We start from the raw sequence: 15,698 nt of genomic DNA, 5'->3' as shown, positions 1-15,698 counted from the left end.
TGGTTACTATACTCGGTATATGGTTCTCAGTAAGAAGAAAACCAGATGCCATATTTAAATGTAAGATGGCAGAAACCAGAAAACCAGAAAAATGGGTCCCAATTCAGGGAAATGTTCCTGCATAGTCTTTGTATTCTTTGAAGTGCAATATGGACGCTAATGTTTCCAGAGACATCCGCAAAGACCCTTTGATACGTCACCAAGTAGATCGCTGTTTGTGTATGATAAATGCCTTGTTGACACAGTGTGCGCTACAGATTACCTGCCCCGTACTCAGGCGGGGCCTTGTCAGTGCCACACAAAGATGTGCAAGCAAATGCCGTTTATGTGGTTCTAGTAATCCTACACAGAAGTGTAGCTTCGCAAGTGTTAAACAGACCCCACAGCTATGTTAAGAGACCAGTTCTCAGGGAGAACCGGTTACGTGCCAAGCCTATGCAATCTAGTCATCCTCGTGGTGGTAATTAAATAGCATCTTACAATGAATATAAAAGCAATTAATCTAAGCAGGCATTTATTTCACTTTGCTATAACTGAAAAGGATATATTAATTTCCTGAACATTCTGGGAGAGGAAGGGGACCGAATGTCTGGGGTCTGTAGTATTGAATGTTTCAGCCCCAACAGCATTTTTTTTTTTTGTGGAAAGAGGGAAGCATTGGAAAACAAAATTTAAATGAAGAGAAGGCAAATGAAGCGTGGTCTATGAGCAAGGAACCTTTAGACATCAAAATATACCATTGCAAATGTCTAAAAATGGTCTGTCTGGTGTCACGTCCTTGCATTCAGCAAAGGACAGAACTGTTACATTAAGGAGTGAAGTGATCCATGATACCTTTAACTTATGAAATGTTGGGTAGAATGAAGGCCTTTGTTTGGTAAGTTAAAGGCTGAACTACTTAAAATAATCTAAGGTTGAATGTCTGCCATTCTAAGTCTTTAACATTCTGTTCTTTTTTCTTTTTTTTTTTTCTTTTTGAAACATACTATTAGCAAAGATGAGATGATGCTTAAAAATTTCCAGCCAGATGTGTCTCCAAACATTCCCAGAGATGAAGGATATTCAAATGTAGTTTGGATTCAACCCATTATATAGATAAGTTTGTTTTATAGCTGGCCGCAGCTGTGAAGTTTGGATTCAGATCTGTAAGTCCCCTAAACTTTGAAGACTGTAGTCAAATCTGTGGTTTTGGATTTGAATCTCCAGTTGCTTGTTGCGTCAGACTGTCATTCACATCTGTTACACCGACAGCTCAGTGCAAAACTCTGATACCAGTTTCAGACTCTGCAAAGTTGAACCTCAGAAAGGCCACTTCTCAAGCACACTGTTACATATGAGCAGCGACAGCCCCTTATTGCAGGTCTGTAGGTTAACAACTCTCTACATGCCATCTAATGGCCATCGGTGACCCACCACAGAGCACTAGCTGGTGGGTCACAGGTTGTTGGCTCCTGCCCTGCGAAATATGCTTTACATACTTCCTTCATATTATGTTTCTGTGTAAGCGACTGCTGTAGCTTCCCACAGGGATATTACATGATCCTGTGTGGAAGGAGAGAGCGTTGGCGTAATTGCAAATAGGGTGAAAGCTGGTCCTTGAGGCACTCTCTGAGGGCTTATCTATACAGCGTGGTTGCTGAGAAATAAACTAGGAGGTGAATTTACAACACCTCGGCTCCACAGGTGGGCACTCTTAACATGCAGTAAGCAAGTGGAAGGTACTCCGTGTGGAAAATAAGAGGGAAAATACTCCACACAAGCAATGTTCCCGTGAGGACACAGCGCTGTGAGGCTGAGGTCCCGCAGTTTCCCTCTCTTGTTCGCTCTACAGGCAGACCTTAAGACTTCAGCCACACTGTAAAAAATAACAACCCACAAATGTCTATCTGGGAGGGTGTCACTGGTTGTCACCATGGCACAGACAGCCTCACCAACTGCAGTGACGGAGCCACCCATGGTAAATGCTGGACAACTCTTCTGACCTGTTAATAGTTGGCAGACTATTTGATGACAGTTGCAAGAATCTGATGCACAGCAGTATCCTTTACAGCAGTTTAATCTTTGTCATCAAATCCCCCAGCAGCCATGATTAATAGCAGCACTTGAGCTTGTTTTGAAAGTTGTATATTTGGCAGCTATGAACTTTGATCTATGGTTTCGCTTTAAAGAATCATTATGACACAAACTTTTCCTGTAATCCTTCCATCTAATTAAACCACACACAAATACTATGTGGGGAAATATGCTGCTATTGATACAAGCTGTGTGTTTATTACAATATTTTAGGCACTTTATTAAAGTGGATAGTTGTTCCCAGCAAGATAGTAGATAAGCTCCCCCAAAACAATAACATCACCCAGAAAGAATATATAAGAGAATTTCCCAAGGCCAAATTCGATTAGAAACTTTCTTTGTTGATTAGCACTGTGCCCTTGAACTCGTTAAGGGCTCAGATGTTTTAACCTGAGCTAAAATTACTAGCACTTAATGAATCCAGCCTACTAATGTGTACTTTTCCACAAAAAGTTTGCCTTTGTTCCAGATAGTCAAGGGACTTCAATGTCTAACATGATAGTATCTGTCCTCCTGTAGTAGGTTGTTCAGTATTTGAGTACAATTTAATGGGGAAGTTTTCAAAGATCCAAGAAAATTTATTTTCATATAAATATTTTAAACCATGAACCATCCATCTTTTTGTAGCTGAATCAACAGTAAACCAGACATTTCTTGCTGGATTCTATCCTGCTATACACCCTGTAGTGAAATTCCCATCAGGTACATAAAGGTAATTTTTTTCAAGCCTAGAATATGAATTGTGGATCAGAGTCCCAGCAGAGTTTTCTTCCAGGGCTAAGGTGCAGGGCTGCATAGTCTAGACTGAGTTGACTTGCTTGTGTATTGCATCTTCGTGACCCCAGCATTCATGCAGAAGAGGGTTCCTTCCTCTAGAGCAAACTACCCAGGTTGTGAGCAGCAGTTTTATGGAGCTACCTGGAACCTCTGGAGTTTCTCCTAATTGGCCCAAAGTGTGATCTGGGTGCCACAAAACAGAGGTAACAGAGGTGTAAGTCACCATCTTGAGGTTCCTGCCGCTGCTAGGTCCACCAGTATTTATATTTGCCGATCACCATCTTTTCCATATTTTCTGGGTAGACTTTCAGCCAGCTGGCTTTTGCCTAAAACATGACTCCTGTCAGTCCTGGTTAAGCCCAGTGACCATGGTTTCTGAGTCAGTTGGAAAGCAGACAAAGTACCAAGTATAATAATTTTCCCAAATTGTCTCACAAATTTCCAGAGACTTCATATAAATGTAGAACAGCTGAGGCAATATGAGTGATCCCTTAGGGAATTCACAGCTGAGTGCCCTCAAGCAGAGGGAATAGCTGCCCATCACCACGCTCTGGACTTGATCAGAAAGGAGTGAAACAGAACTGCTCTAATGCAATTCCATCTCCTCGTGCCAGGTTCTCCAGTCTTGGTATTAATCCCCTGTGACGAGCTGTGTCCAAGGCTACCACAAGACTAAGCAGAATTAGCAGGGACATTTGTCATGTGTCTGTTGTCATGAGGGAGGCTGGATCAGTGGCCAGAAATGGCCTTGACCTAACCTGCTCCTGAATAGCTGGATGCAAGTTACTTGAGCTGTTGTCCTTTCTTTAGTGGCTCTTCTTTGAAAAGCAAAACTTGCTCAGGTGTCCTGGAATCCCTCGTACATCTGCACAACCAGGGCTTTGCGTGACAGTCGCTGGCTGGGCAGAGTGGAGGTGTCACACTATTCTCAACCGGCCCCAAAGTCTTGAGGGTAGATATAGGGTCAAAATGTATTTCATATGCAACTGGAATGAAGTTTTGTATAAAGAGGTTATAAAACCTCATAAGGACTTTTTACTAGATCAAGGGCCGCCTCTTGTTCTTATTGAACTCAATGGGAATTTTGCTACTGACTTCAAAGGAAGTTGAAAGGAGGCATGAGGGGTTGATTTCCACTACTACATGTGTGCTTCTGCACACCAAATTTGCATCTGGAAAGACTGTGTTTTAGTTGGTTTTTGTTGCTGTAGTTGTGGCGGTTTTTGCTACTTGAGAGTTTGTATAAGCACAAGATCTGCTACATGCAGATTGTCCACACACAAGCAAATAGCTTATTTCTGTTGTGCAAAACTATATGTCTACTACACATTGCATACATGCAACATACACAATGAAAAAAGGATGCACTCATCTACCTCATCTGAGTGGCATCATTCTCCTGGGAGATTAAAATCTCTCCTAAGCACATAATGACTGCTGAAGCAGGTTTTGCATTTATCACTGTCAGCTGTATAAAACCAAATCAAATATAAATGAATCCTTTGCAGTTCTTTTCCCAGGCTGCAAAATGGAAAGCTTCAGCTTCAATTCCATAAGCAGGCATAGAGCAGCCTTAAGACCAGATTCGAGAATCCAAACAGTTGTCAAAATGGTTTGGAACTTACTTTAATTTAAACCACTTCTGAGTGCATACTTTTCCATTCTTTCTCTGCAGCAATTTGCAGAGGATGAGATTTATCAACTACACCCAAACACACTACTTTAGGCAAGAGGGCTTCTTACACAGGAGTATAACTTAAAATTTCAGTGGTTCAGAAACAGGCATGAAGTTGTTAGAATGGGGGCACAATTTAAAAAGTAGTGATTCAGTATGAACAGGGGAGTGACCTTGGAAATACCTGGCAGTTCCGTACAAACCTTGTGTGCACTAGAGGCTCCCTGGGGCCTAAGCAAAATCAGATTGAACTCATTTCTGTGTCAGTAATAACATATTCTCTCTGCTTTACAGCTGATTGAGACCTTGCTGCTGATAATTTTCTTTTAGGGATGATTTCATAAGCTGTAGATCTTCATGTTAGGATACACTACTGCATTGAGTGCTTCAGTAATTACCATCCCATTCTTGATATTTACACACTCTTTATGAATCTAGATAATGCTACTATTTCATAGATTTTTATATACTTCAGATATTAGAAAGCATTATGATAGCCTTCATCAGTGATCTTGTAACCAAGCCATATGTATTTAATTCCTTCAACCTTCTCTTGTGAGAAGATGCCAGGGAGACCAGAAGGCAAGCTGAGACAGCATCTGTATCTCTGAGTAAGGATGTAACAGAAAGTAGAGTGGTTGGGTCCTCTCAGCCTCTCAAAAGAAAAATGCTCTGCTTGCTCCTCCCCTCCTGCATGACTCTTTTTCTGGATTACTCAAACCATGGGCATGGAGTAGAAGATTGCTGAAGCTTCATAGAAGATGACTACTGCTAAATTGGAGTGAGTTCAGGGACTAATATGAGGCGTGTAGTGGGAGGCTGACTGTGTGGATACGGAGAGTAGCAAGTAGGGAGGCTTGGTGAAAGCCTACACAACCTTGTGGTAAAGAGTTTGGGTAGTCCCATAAAGCATTAGCACCTGGTTGCTGATGAGAACAAATCCAGTTTTCTGAGCTGACTGATGTTTCTTTCCTCTTCATGAAAAATAGGTACTTAAGATCTCACACTCTGAAGCTAACCCAGTCAACTTTTCAGAATAGGTTTAATACATTTTGTTGTATTTGAGGTCAAAGGGCTTTGCTGCAGCTGCAGCTCAGCCAAATAATCTGGACCTGTTGCAGGACTTACTAGTCAGAGCTCTGATTTGTGTCAGGTGTAGGTTCAAACCAGATGTGACAGGGATACTTTCTGGTGTTGAAAGCTAGGGAAGGTGTCCCACACTTCCTGGGAGCTTAGCCTTGGGCAATATATACTGAAGAAAATAGATTTAAAAGGCAGACAATAAAAAAGTGACATTGGAAACTGAGTTATAATTCATCTAATAAACAGAAACATCCTATACCATGGTTGTGGTTGTGCCTAGTGTTGATTTTTTTATGCTTTCTGTAAGGCTTGCTTTATGTCCAGGATTAGCTTTTCAACGTCCAGGAGTGATAAGGGCTTTTGAAGGGATGTAGGTAGCTAGCCATAAGATAAAGGGCACAGAGCAGCTACTAGATTTCTTTTCATTAAAGCAAACATAGCTACCAAAGCTGAGAAAGACAGTGTCCTGGAGACAGGCACGGACACAGAAGCCCGATTTGGAGATCCACATATTTTAAAAGGTGGAGTTTGGACTAAGAAGCCTTTATGGTTGAAGGGAATGAGTGGACTGAAGGGATATCTGTGCATATAAATCATCAATACACAAAAGTTGGAGCTCATGGTATCACAACTGGGCTAGGCTTGCCTGTCAACTCTGGCAATGCGCAGTGCGGGGTGAACAGCTAAGGACATAGCACGGATCCTCATCACCCATTTTGACCTGATAGGAAGATATGTCAACCAGAGCGCTTCATGCCATTTTGTCATAGGGATTTATGCCCATAGGTCCTGGTGGGACCTCATAGATCCTCACTTTGCATTGACAACAGTGTTTCAGTGTAAAATAATCAGTGACTGAGAATACTCTGATGGACAGTTTCATTGCGACAATTAACAGGAATTTTCTCACATCGCTGTGTTAGACTGTTTTTTAAAGCAGTTCAGGCCACTTGCTCTTCACTGAGAGTCCAGTACTGCACCCTGTTTCCCTAAATGTCAACAAAAAGGAGGAAGTGTGTGAAATACCTATATGTAACTGCCTGCTCCTTAGAAACCCAGAATACACTCTGCTTATGTAAAAGCACAGCACAGCTCTCTTCAATAAGCAAAACGACAACATATGTATTTAAATATCAGAGCCTGAATGGAGTCTGCTTCTTTTCCCACACCTCTGTAAAATCAAAGTTTGAAACCCTGTAGGAGCTCTTTTAAAATATCCTGGCTTCCTTGCTGCAGACCATATGTTGTTTCAAAAACCAGGACTGCAAACTCGAATAATTGCATGACTTGCATTCTATCACTGTAGACTGTGCTCCGCTGGCTTCAACTGGCACGGTTTGGTAGCTGTTACAGATGCCACAATTCATTGCTTTGAAGTCTGCACATTAAAAAAAAAAGGGGGGGGGGGGAAAGCTTTCAAAAGATTTGCCTGACTTTCTGTTATGAATAAGTCGACATTTCGCAACATCTGTCATAGTCCCTGCCACTTCAGCTTCCTTCTTCTGCTCAGGCTTATGTGTTTTATGTTAATACTGGAGCAGCTGTGGATTCACGCTCCGAGTGAGGTGCAGCAGAGCGGTGAGGGCAGGTAACTGCTTTCTCTGAGGCTCAGGCCACGAGGTGTTGCCTTGCTCCTGCTGACACGAGGTAGGGAGCAGAGAGAGCATGGATATTGCAGTAATATCTGTCTGGGAGTAAATTGTCATTATAATGGTCTGCAACAGCCTGTCCTTGCAGAAGAGGCTCAGATCATCCCTGAGGAGCCTGCAGGTACCCCCAACCACTTCCCAGCACTGCTCAGGCATTTGCCCCTTCTTCTCTAGTGCTCTGAACGAGGTGTGATGGACAGCTGTGGCTTGGGTCACTGGGCTGCAGCTGAGCTTCTCCTTTTCTTGCTGTGTGGAGGCTCAGGGCAGTGAATCCACGCTCTGCTCAGCCCCTCATTGTGACTAGTTCAAGTGTTACCATCAGAGGAAATAAGCCTTCCCTGTGCTGTTTCTTTGGTTATTGATTTTCATATTCCTAGATGCAATCTGTATAACCTCATTCAGCTGTTAAATGATAGGACTCAGAGAGAAAAGCGTGTCCCAGGTGGACTTGCTACCAGCCTGTTTTAATAAGTTTTTGAAAATAAATATTGCCAACAGGAGAAAGCAGTGCTGTCAGTGATAAGATTAAGCTTTAACTATTAAAGCACTCGAGTACTAAGAAAAAGCGCCTTCACTTTAGCAACTTCAGCTGGTTCCCCAGAGAATTTGCAATATGATATCATTTTGCGCGCAGTACAATTTCCCCATTAAAAAAAGTGACGCCAGCCCCTCCTTGGCATGTTACTAGCAGGGTTCCTCGCATAGTGCTCATGCCCAGGGAGGTGCCCTGGCTGTCTGCAGCGCCCTGGCTACGCCGAACGTTGGCTCTTTCATTCAGGCTCCGTGTGGAATAATTCCACCCGGGTTGTTTTCAGGTTTGAATTTGGGGGCTGGAATTCATCACCTCGGAGGCTGCTTCCCCCGATTCAGTGGTGTGTTCGATCACAAGCATCTGTAATCCCTGTAATCCATTTCACCCTGCTCGCCTTTTGCATGGAGGATGGGAAGAGAAACGGTCTGACTCCATAAAAGCACGTAACACTGCCTGTGACCCTGCTTAAAAGCCAGAGGAAGGTGTCCTTGAGGCTATTAAGAGGAACTATGTGACAGCTCTTTACACTATTATTTTAAGTATCAGCTTCAGCTTCCTTATTCATTTCCAGTGTATTTTTGTTTTGTTTTGTTTTTATTTGGTAATAATATCCTGAGCACGGCACTCATCTGGTTTAGCTGAGGTGGTGCTACTGAGGTGGGGTTCCCCCCTCCTCTATACTGTTGGTCTGTTTTATAGAACATGGGAAAAGGGTCAGGGCAAACATAATTAAAATGCCAGCACATGAGCAGATTTTGTCCACATGTTCTTAAGATCTTGTTGTTCTCGGGTTTGCTGTTTCTATGCACCAGGTGTTAAGACCAAGTTATGTTAAAGGGGTTTCATATTAAAAAAGTATATTTGATGTGGTATATTATTAGCTGGCAGCAGCGCTGTCTTATCCTAGCGAGGTAAAATCGAAAATTTTTGCATAGCACTGCACTTTGCAATCTTTTGCAATGAGAAGCATCTAGGTCTTGGAAAAGTGAATTCATTTCAGCAGATACTGCTTTGTCTCTCCCCTGTCAGCCATGATTTGGGAGGGTTTCTAAATCTTTGCCACTTGAAATCCCATTGAGCTGAAACTTGCCCAAAAAACTGTCAGCCTTGTTGCTTTTTTTTCTTTAACATGCTGTTCATTACTTCCATATACCTTCTCCCACAAATAAAAAGTGGCAAAAAAAAGGAAACAAAGGACTTTTTAAAAAAACTACTAAAAGACAGATTTCTAACTGGTGGTGATTTACAATCTTTGCAAACAATTAGGCTTCAGTGAACACAGAGATTTTTTTATTTTGATGATTAACATTGTTAAAGAAAAATATTTTGAAGCCTTGAGATATTGATGTTTGAAAAAATTAATTAGAACCATGCTGTGTTTTTCATAAGGATGTGATTGTCTATCATGATGCTTGCAGAAGTTCAGATTTAAAATTGAAAAACATTTATCCAGGATCCCTTGTTTAACTAAGAATCAATGTAAGAGGCAAGCATGAATGGAAAAGTAGTTAGAGGTAGAAGGGAACATTTTTCTCATGTAAAATCCTTGAGAGAAACCACCTTTGCTCTTGCTCCTGCCCTTTTTAGTTAACAAGATGCCTAAACTGGAGGTCAAAGTGACACACAAAAGTGATTCTCTGAACAACCAGGGTTAAGGCTCAGCTGCACCACTGTCGTTATCTTTCCTGCACCTTCTAGGACACCTTCAGGAGCAGAATTTGGGGGGTGGGAGGAAGGCAGGAATGAGGATGGAACAATGTAGAAATAGAGTGAAACGTGACTATATCATACATGCATGAATATACCATGCCTGGGTCATGTCACTTTGTACAAAGGCAGCCTGCGAAACATGAACTGAGCAACTACCGTTTATCAAAGACGGGAGTTTGCACATACACAGGCTTTATGCATATTCTTCATAGATATCTACAATGAATGAACTGGTTGTCTAGTTACTACGTTAGAGCCCATGGCAGAAAATTGAAACTTCTAGGTTTCCATTCCTCTTTTTTCCTCAAAGAAGGCATGTAATTTAGGTCAGATAAATTACTTTCTACAAGCACCGCTAACTCTCCCAGAATTACAAAGGGGACCTAGGGAGCCCAGCACACATGTAGCAAGATGTCTGTAATTAGGTGGGACGAATCTTATCTAAAATCATTGTGCTAATGACTCTGACTTCCCCTGAATCTCCTTGCATATGTACAGACATCATGTTCGACACATGGCAGCCCTTGTGCACACACACGTAGCTGCTTCTCATTTGTCCAAGATTTGCTCCTTCCAGCCCTGTGGTTTCTTTGGAAAAGGAAGCGCTTTTCTTTTAATGCTTTGCAAGGTGCTATCTGTTAGGCAGAGTGACATTTATACCTGTGCCTGCAGCAGCACCCTCTAAACTTGGCAGGACTGGACATGAGCCCTTTCTGTTTCTCTTCATGAAGTGACACTCGGGAACGTTTTGCTCTCAGTGCTGGAGGTGCACAACTGTCTGTTCAGAAATCTAAAACCTTAGTGTTTTGAACATCAGTTGAGGGTTAATTCTTCCGGCACTGCAAAATAATGCTGGTAACACAACTTAGCTGTATCTGTTCTGAAAGCAGGCCTTGACTCTTGCTGGTACTCCATGCTTCTTTACAGACCTGAGAGCAGAGAAGATCCATAATCTCAGCAGTTAAAATGCCTTTCCTTTGTCAAAGACCTCAAAGAGCTGTAGTATAACTAAAAACTGGGCATAGGCCAGTATCTCCCTCTCTTTCTTGCCTTTTCCTTAAACAAAAAATTGAGCTATACCCCCTCCATACTGACACAAAGTTGTGTTGTTATCAATATCAGAGTAGCTAACATAAAGTGGATAGTTGTTATTTCACTTGGTGTAACTCATTAGCAGTAAAACAGGCCTGTATATTTACTTATCTACGCTGAAATAAACACATTGTAGCAGTTGTGACTGTTATAGTTAAGACCCAAGTGAAACTTCTCATTACAGTTTCCACTTTTATATCTAATTATAATGTTCTTAATCTCATACCAACTTTTCTTGGCTGAAACATTGTATTTGCACTCATTTGAGAAAAGCATTCATGGTTTTATCAGTCATGAGTAATGTAGTCATTTCTATTTCATACCAATATCCACACAATCTTGCCTTCATATTATATATATTATGTTTACTTATAAAACTTGTTATTATTTTATGTAAGTACATATACATATTTACACATATGTACACAAACACATAAACTGATAAGGAAAAATATTTCAGCATTAGGCTTTCAAAGAATTATGAAGTTAGAACAGAGTGAAACGTTCACAATGAAACTTAAAACTTTACTGGCTATAAGATTTCATTACTAACACAAAACTCAGTCCAATACTTTGCTCAGGCCAGGGTCAACTTATTTTTAGCAGGAGGGATGGTCATGTAGTTAAAATACAAGTGAGAGTAAGGTTTTATTTTCAACACAAAAACTTCACACTGCTGAGTAGCTTCTAAAAAAAAAGAAAAAAAAGGAACAAGTTCTGTCTATTGGCAAGAATGAAACCTTGCTAAATTCAGTGCAAAAACTTTGGATTTGCCTTGATCCGTGGTGTATATGGGAAGGATCTATATGTTTGCTTCTTGTTGTTTCTTCCACTGCACAGTATCACTACTTTATTCTTCTACTGACATTGCAGGGGAGAGGTAGGTGTAAAATGGCTCATCCATGCACTAGCCAGGAGTATTTCTTTAGATACAGACGTTGGCGTGGTTAGATTCTGCATCCTCTCTCCTTTCCCATGTGAGTGTGTTTGTGCCAGTGAGAGGGTTTTCAGAGAAGAAGGGGTGTTAATGCACACACAGTTGCACCAAGTTCCTGAATAATCATCTTGGAAACAGCTCTGCAGTTTCAGGAGTCATCTCCTCAGGCAGGAGGTAGGAATGCTTCCTATTTTAGTCAGCAGCAGAGCTGGAGGTGTGAATGAAGAGAAAAGTTCTTGCAATAGTAGTCACAGCACACAGTTAGCATGAGCAAATCTCACAACCAGCATACATTTACATGATCATTTGCTGCAGGGATCAACTCGGAATAACAAATTAATTTCTAAACTTTATTTGTAAGTGGGATTTCTAGATATCTAGAAACAAAAAGTGGGTATAAATAAAGTAGATCTTAGAAAGATTAAAAACAGAAAGGGGAAAAGCAAGTGGGTTTTCCCCTGTTAATTGCTTCATGCTCTTCAGTAAATAATTTATTGTTATAAAAAAAGATAACTCAAGCTAATAAAACTAGATAAAAGTTGATGACTTTGCTGATAGATCTTATATGTGAGAGAAGTTGAGAAGGGAGAATGAGTCAGTATCTCTGTCATGCAATAGGGTTTCAAAACATTCATCATCAGGAATTAGGTTCTTGCATCTCTGAAGCTGTTACACAAGTCTCTGACATTTTCCTCATAAGGATTTTTGAAAAATATATACACACATTGAAATTTTACACCTGCCATCGGTTCCCTCCCCTGTGTGCTGGGGAAAACAATACATCGTGAGCAGAGACATTTTAAAGTCCTTTTATGGAAAGACCATCGTGCCCAGTATTGTGCTAATATTTTCTTAATCTAAGCAGATGTTTGAACAAAGTTGTAAGACTGCAGCATCCGCGGCTGCTGGGAATTGCCCTGTTCCAAGGCAGAATCATGGAAAGTTGCCATAAGGAATTATTCCTCCGTGAAAATGAAGCATAGGTTTGGAGGTGACAGACTACCCCTGAGGAGAAACAAGGAACCCCTGGAGAAGTTCTTTTCTTTGGCAGTTGGCTTTATATGGGTTAGAAGCCCCCCTGGGTCTTCTGCAATTGTTCCAATGGGTGGGAAACACAGTTAACATTTAGGAAAAGCAATTTTTGACTGCCAAAACTGCAGTGTCTGACAGTTTTGCATCCAAGCAGAACTGATGAAAATCCAAATATTTGTGGATTTTGCTTCAGATGCAAATATTTTGTATAGCTTCAATCCCAAATTGAAGTCCCAATGGAATTTTGATTAAAACTCCTGATATTCATACTTCAGTGTTTCCCTCATTTCAAATAATGTCAAGCTGAATATTTCTTAATAACTTTCTGAGTGGATATACATGTCAAAAATATTTTAGCCTAGTACATGTTTATAACGTGGTATGTGTTATTTTCAAAGCTGGCTTCAGTGAGATTTTTTTATGCAGGGTGTGTTTTATGGCCAAAATAACAAGCAGAAAATATGATTATTTGCCAGGAGGTATCATTCAAAGAACCAAACCGCACACTTCTTGGCCTTGGGTCAATCGTGCTATCAAGTGCCTTATACAAAATCAAACTCTGGAGCAAAAAAAAGTCACAGTTTAAAACAACAGTCAAACTTGTGATGCCGTTTGGATTAGCAGAAAGGATATTGCCAAGGCTGAGTAAGTATCACTGTCTTCTGTCAGCTAAGTAGACACAGTGGGCACGGCAGAGCTGATCACTGGAAGGAGAATTATACGTGAAGTGATCTCAATTTTTAAAAACTATGCCTGTATTTTGCGTAATATATTCAGTGATTACAGATACGAGCCTTCATATTAGTTCTTTGAAGCACACAGATCAGGAAGGTTCAGCAGTTTTGTCCTTGAAAATCCAGAAAACTTTCAGCAAGGTTCCCTCACCAATGCCTGCTAGAGAAACTAAGCTGCCATGGGATGAGAACCAAAACTCTGACATGACTAAATAACTGATTAAAAGGTAGGAAAGAAAAGGTTAGGAACGAAAGGTGGGGGGGAAGTCATGAGTGAAATCCTGCAGGATCTGTGTTCTGGTCTGTGCTGCTCAACGTGTTCATAAGTGATATGGAAAAAGGAGTGAATAATGAGGTGACAAGGTACACTGATGATAGTAAGTTATTTAGGGTGGTAAGGACAAGGGCCTCTTCATGGTCAAAGAAGGACCTGACAAGATTAAGTAACTGAGTGTGTGAATGATATTTGATGTAGGTAAATGTAAAATAATGCATAAAAGAAAGAACAGTTCTAGTTTTACCTATTCAGTGGTGGGCCCCGAGGTCTGCTGCTGCGCCTTTCATAAACGAAATCTTTGCGTGACAATACACACTTCCACAGAGACACCATCTCAATGTGCAGAAGCAGTGAAGAAAATAAATCAGTTGTTAGGCACTGGTAGAAAACAGAGGACAAAAAGTACATATGATTATGCCACCATACAGCCTGCGGTGGTGGTGTCTGGAACGGTGCAGGCAGTTTTGGCCTCTCTGCCCCCACAAGGCTGTAACAGAGCTGGAAAAAGGTCTGGCGAAGAAGAGCTGTCAAAGTAGGACACAGCTTCTGCGAGGAGTGACTGAGGAGAGCAGGAGACACCTGACAAGAGATACAGTACTGCTCTCTAAAATCATGCTTCTCGTACAGAAGGCAACCCACTGTCTCTTCCAACACAAAGCCAGTCAAAACAGAGCAATGAGACCTTGTATGAAACTAACGGGTGGCAAGTGTGAAAGAAACAAAGGAAACACTTCCTCCATAAATCAACAGTAAACTGTGGAACACCTCGTGACTGGGTAATTTGGATGCTAACAGTTACTTGGGTTGAAAAACCCAGTGGAAAAAGAAATTAAATAAAACCCTACTGAAGGCATGTAAACACAAAAAAAGCAGTTCCAGACTAGAATACTCCCTAAACTACAAACAACTGGGGACTGAGGTTGTATTTGGGGGAAATATTGCTGGAGGCTTGCCCTGCTCTTGCTGCCTTCCCTAGTTACCTGCTACTGACACTCTTGGAGACAGGCCGCTCAGCTAGATGGACCTCCGGTATGGCCCAGTTGAACTACATTTATATTCTTGTATTTGCAACTCATGATCTATGTTAGCTTGGTTACACCTCAGTGGACAAGTGAACCTTTAACTAGGAAAAGTAAAAATGGTCGCCTCCTCTCCAAACTGACAAAAACTCAACAAGTGTTTCTGGTGTAATTTTTGTATAAGTTTAGCTGAATAATGATTTACAATCAGAAAATGGTTTGATGGTCACAAATGTTTCCTTGAGCATTTGAATTTCACATGGAAAACCAAAGACAACTAGTGTGAATCCTTCCCTCCATGCTCAATAAACTCACCTTTGTATTTCTCTTCTGCACCAAATGACTCCAGTGTTTTTAATCCTGCTCTTAGAAAAGCAGCTGGAATACTTCCATGGGCCACTGTAAAAACTTTTGTTTCTTTCTATTTTCTGTTTTCTACTAAAATAAAATCATCTTATATGTCAAACTGGTTTGAGACACACTGTTTAGTCACATCGTAGAAAGCTACATTAAGGCATTAGTTGGGCAATATTCCTTATCCAGTCTTTCTACAAGCCTCTCCCCTGTATGAAAAGAACTTGACCTGGCAATCACAGAGCACACAGGAATGACTCAGTCCTGGAGAGTGTACAACAAACAGGAATAGCAGCACTGCCATCAATCCTGACAAAAATAAGAAATTCACAGTCGTTGAAATGACAGACATGAACACTGTTCTTGCAGAAGAGATAACAACACTACCAACCAGAAAGAAGAGCAGCAAGAGCAACTGTTGCTAAATACAAGGGGATTTTTGACAGGCTGTGATGATAAGGGATTCTCAGCTGGCAGGCAGACAGAATGCATCCCTGCAGAACATCTTCAAGTCAGGGGATGCCTGTTAGCCAAAGTGCATGCAAAGGAATAGTGTGATGCAAAACAGGAGTGAAAGATAGAACTCATGTGGCAGAAACCATCACCAGGGATGGAAATTTTAAAAAGTAACACAGCCTTGCACCACTGTGAAGTCTGTACTTGAACTTTTCCTAGCCAAAGTTGCCTGCTGCAACAGAATCTATTTCTGACACTTCTGATGTTCTGTGTTTATGCTAACGGTGCTGTCAGTCAC

Source organism: Buteo buteo, chromosome 15 (genome assembly GCF_964188355.1).
Source record: "Buteo buteo chromosome 15, bButBut1.hap1.1, whole genome shotgun sequence".
NCBI lineage: Eukaryota > Metazoa > Chordata > Aves > Accipitriformes > Accipitridae > Buteo > Buteo buteo.
Note: the sequence above shows the minus strand (reverse complement) of the source record.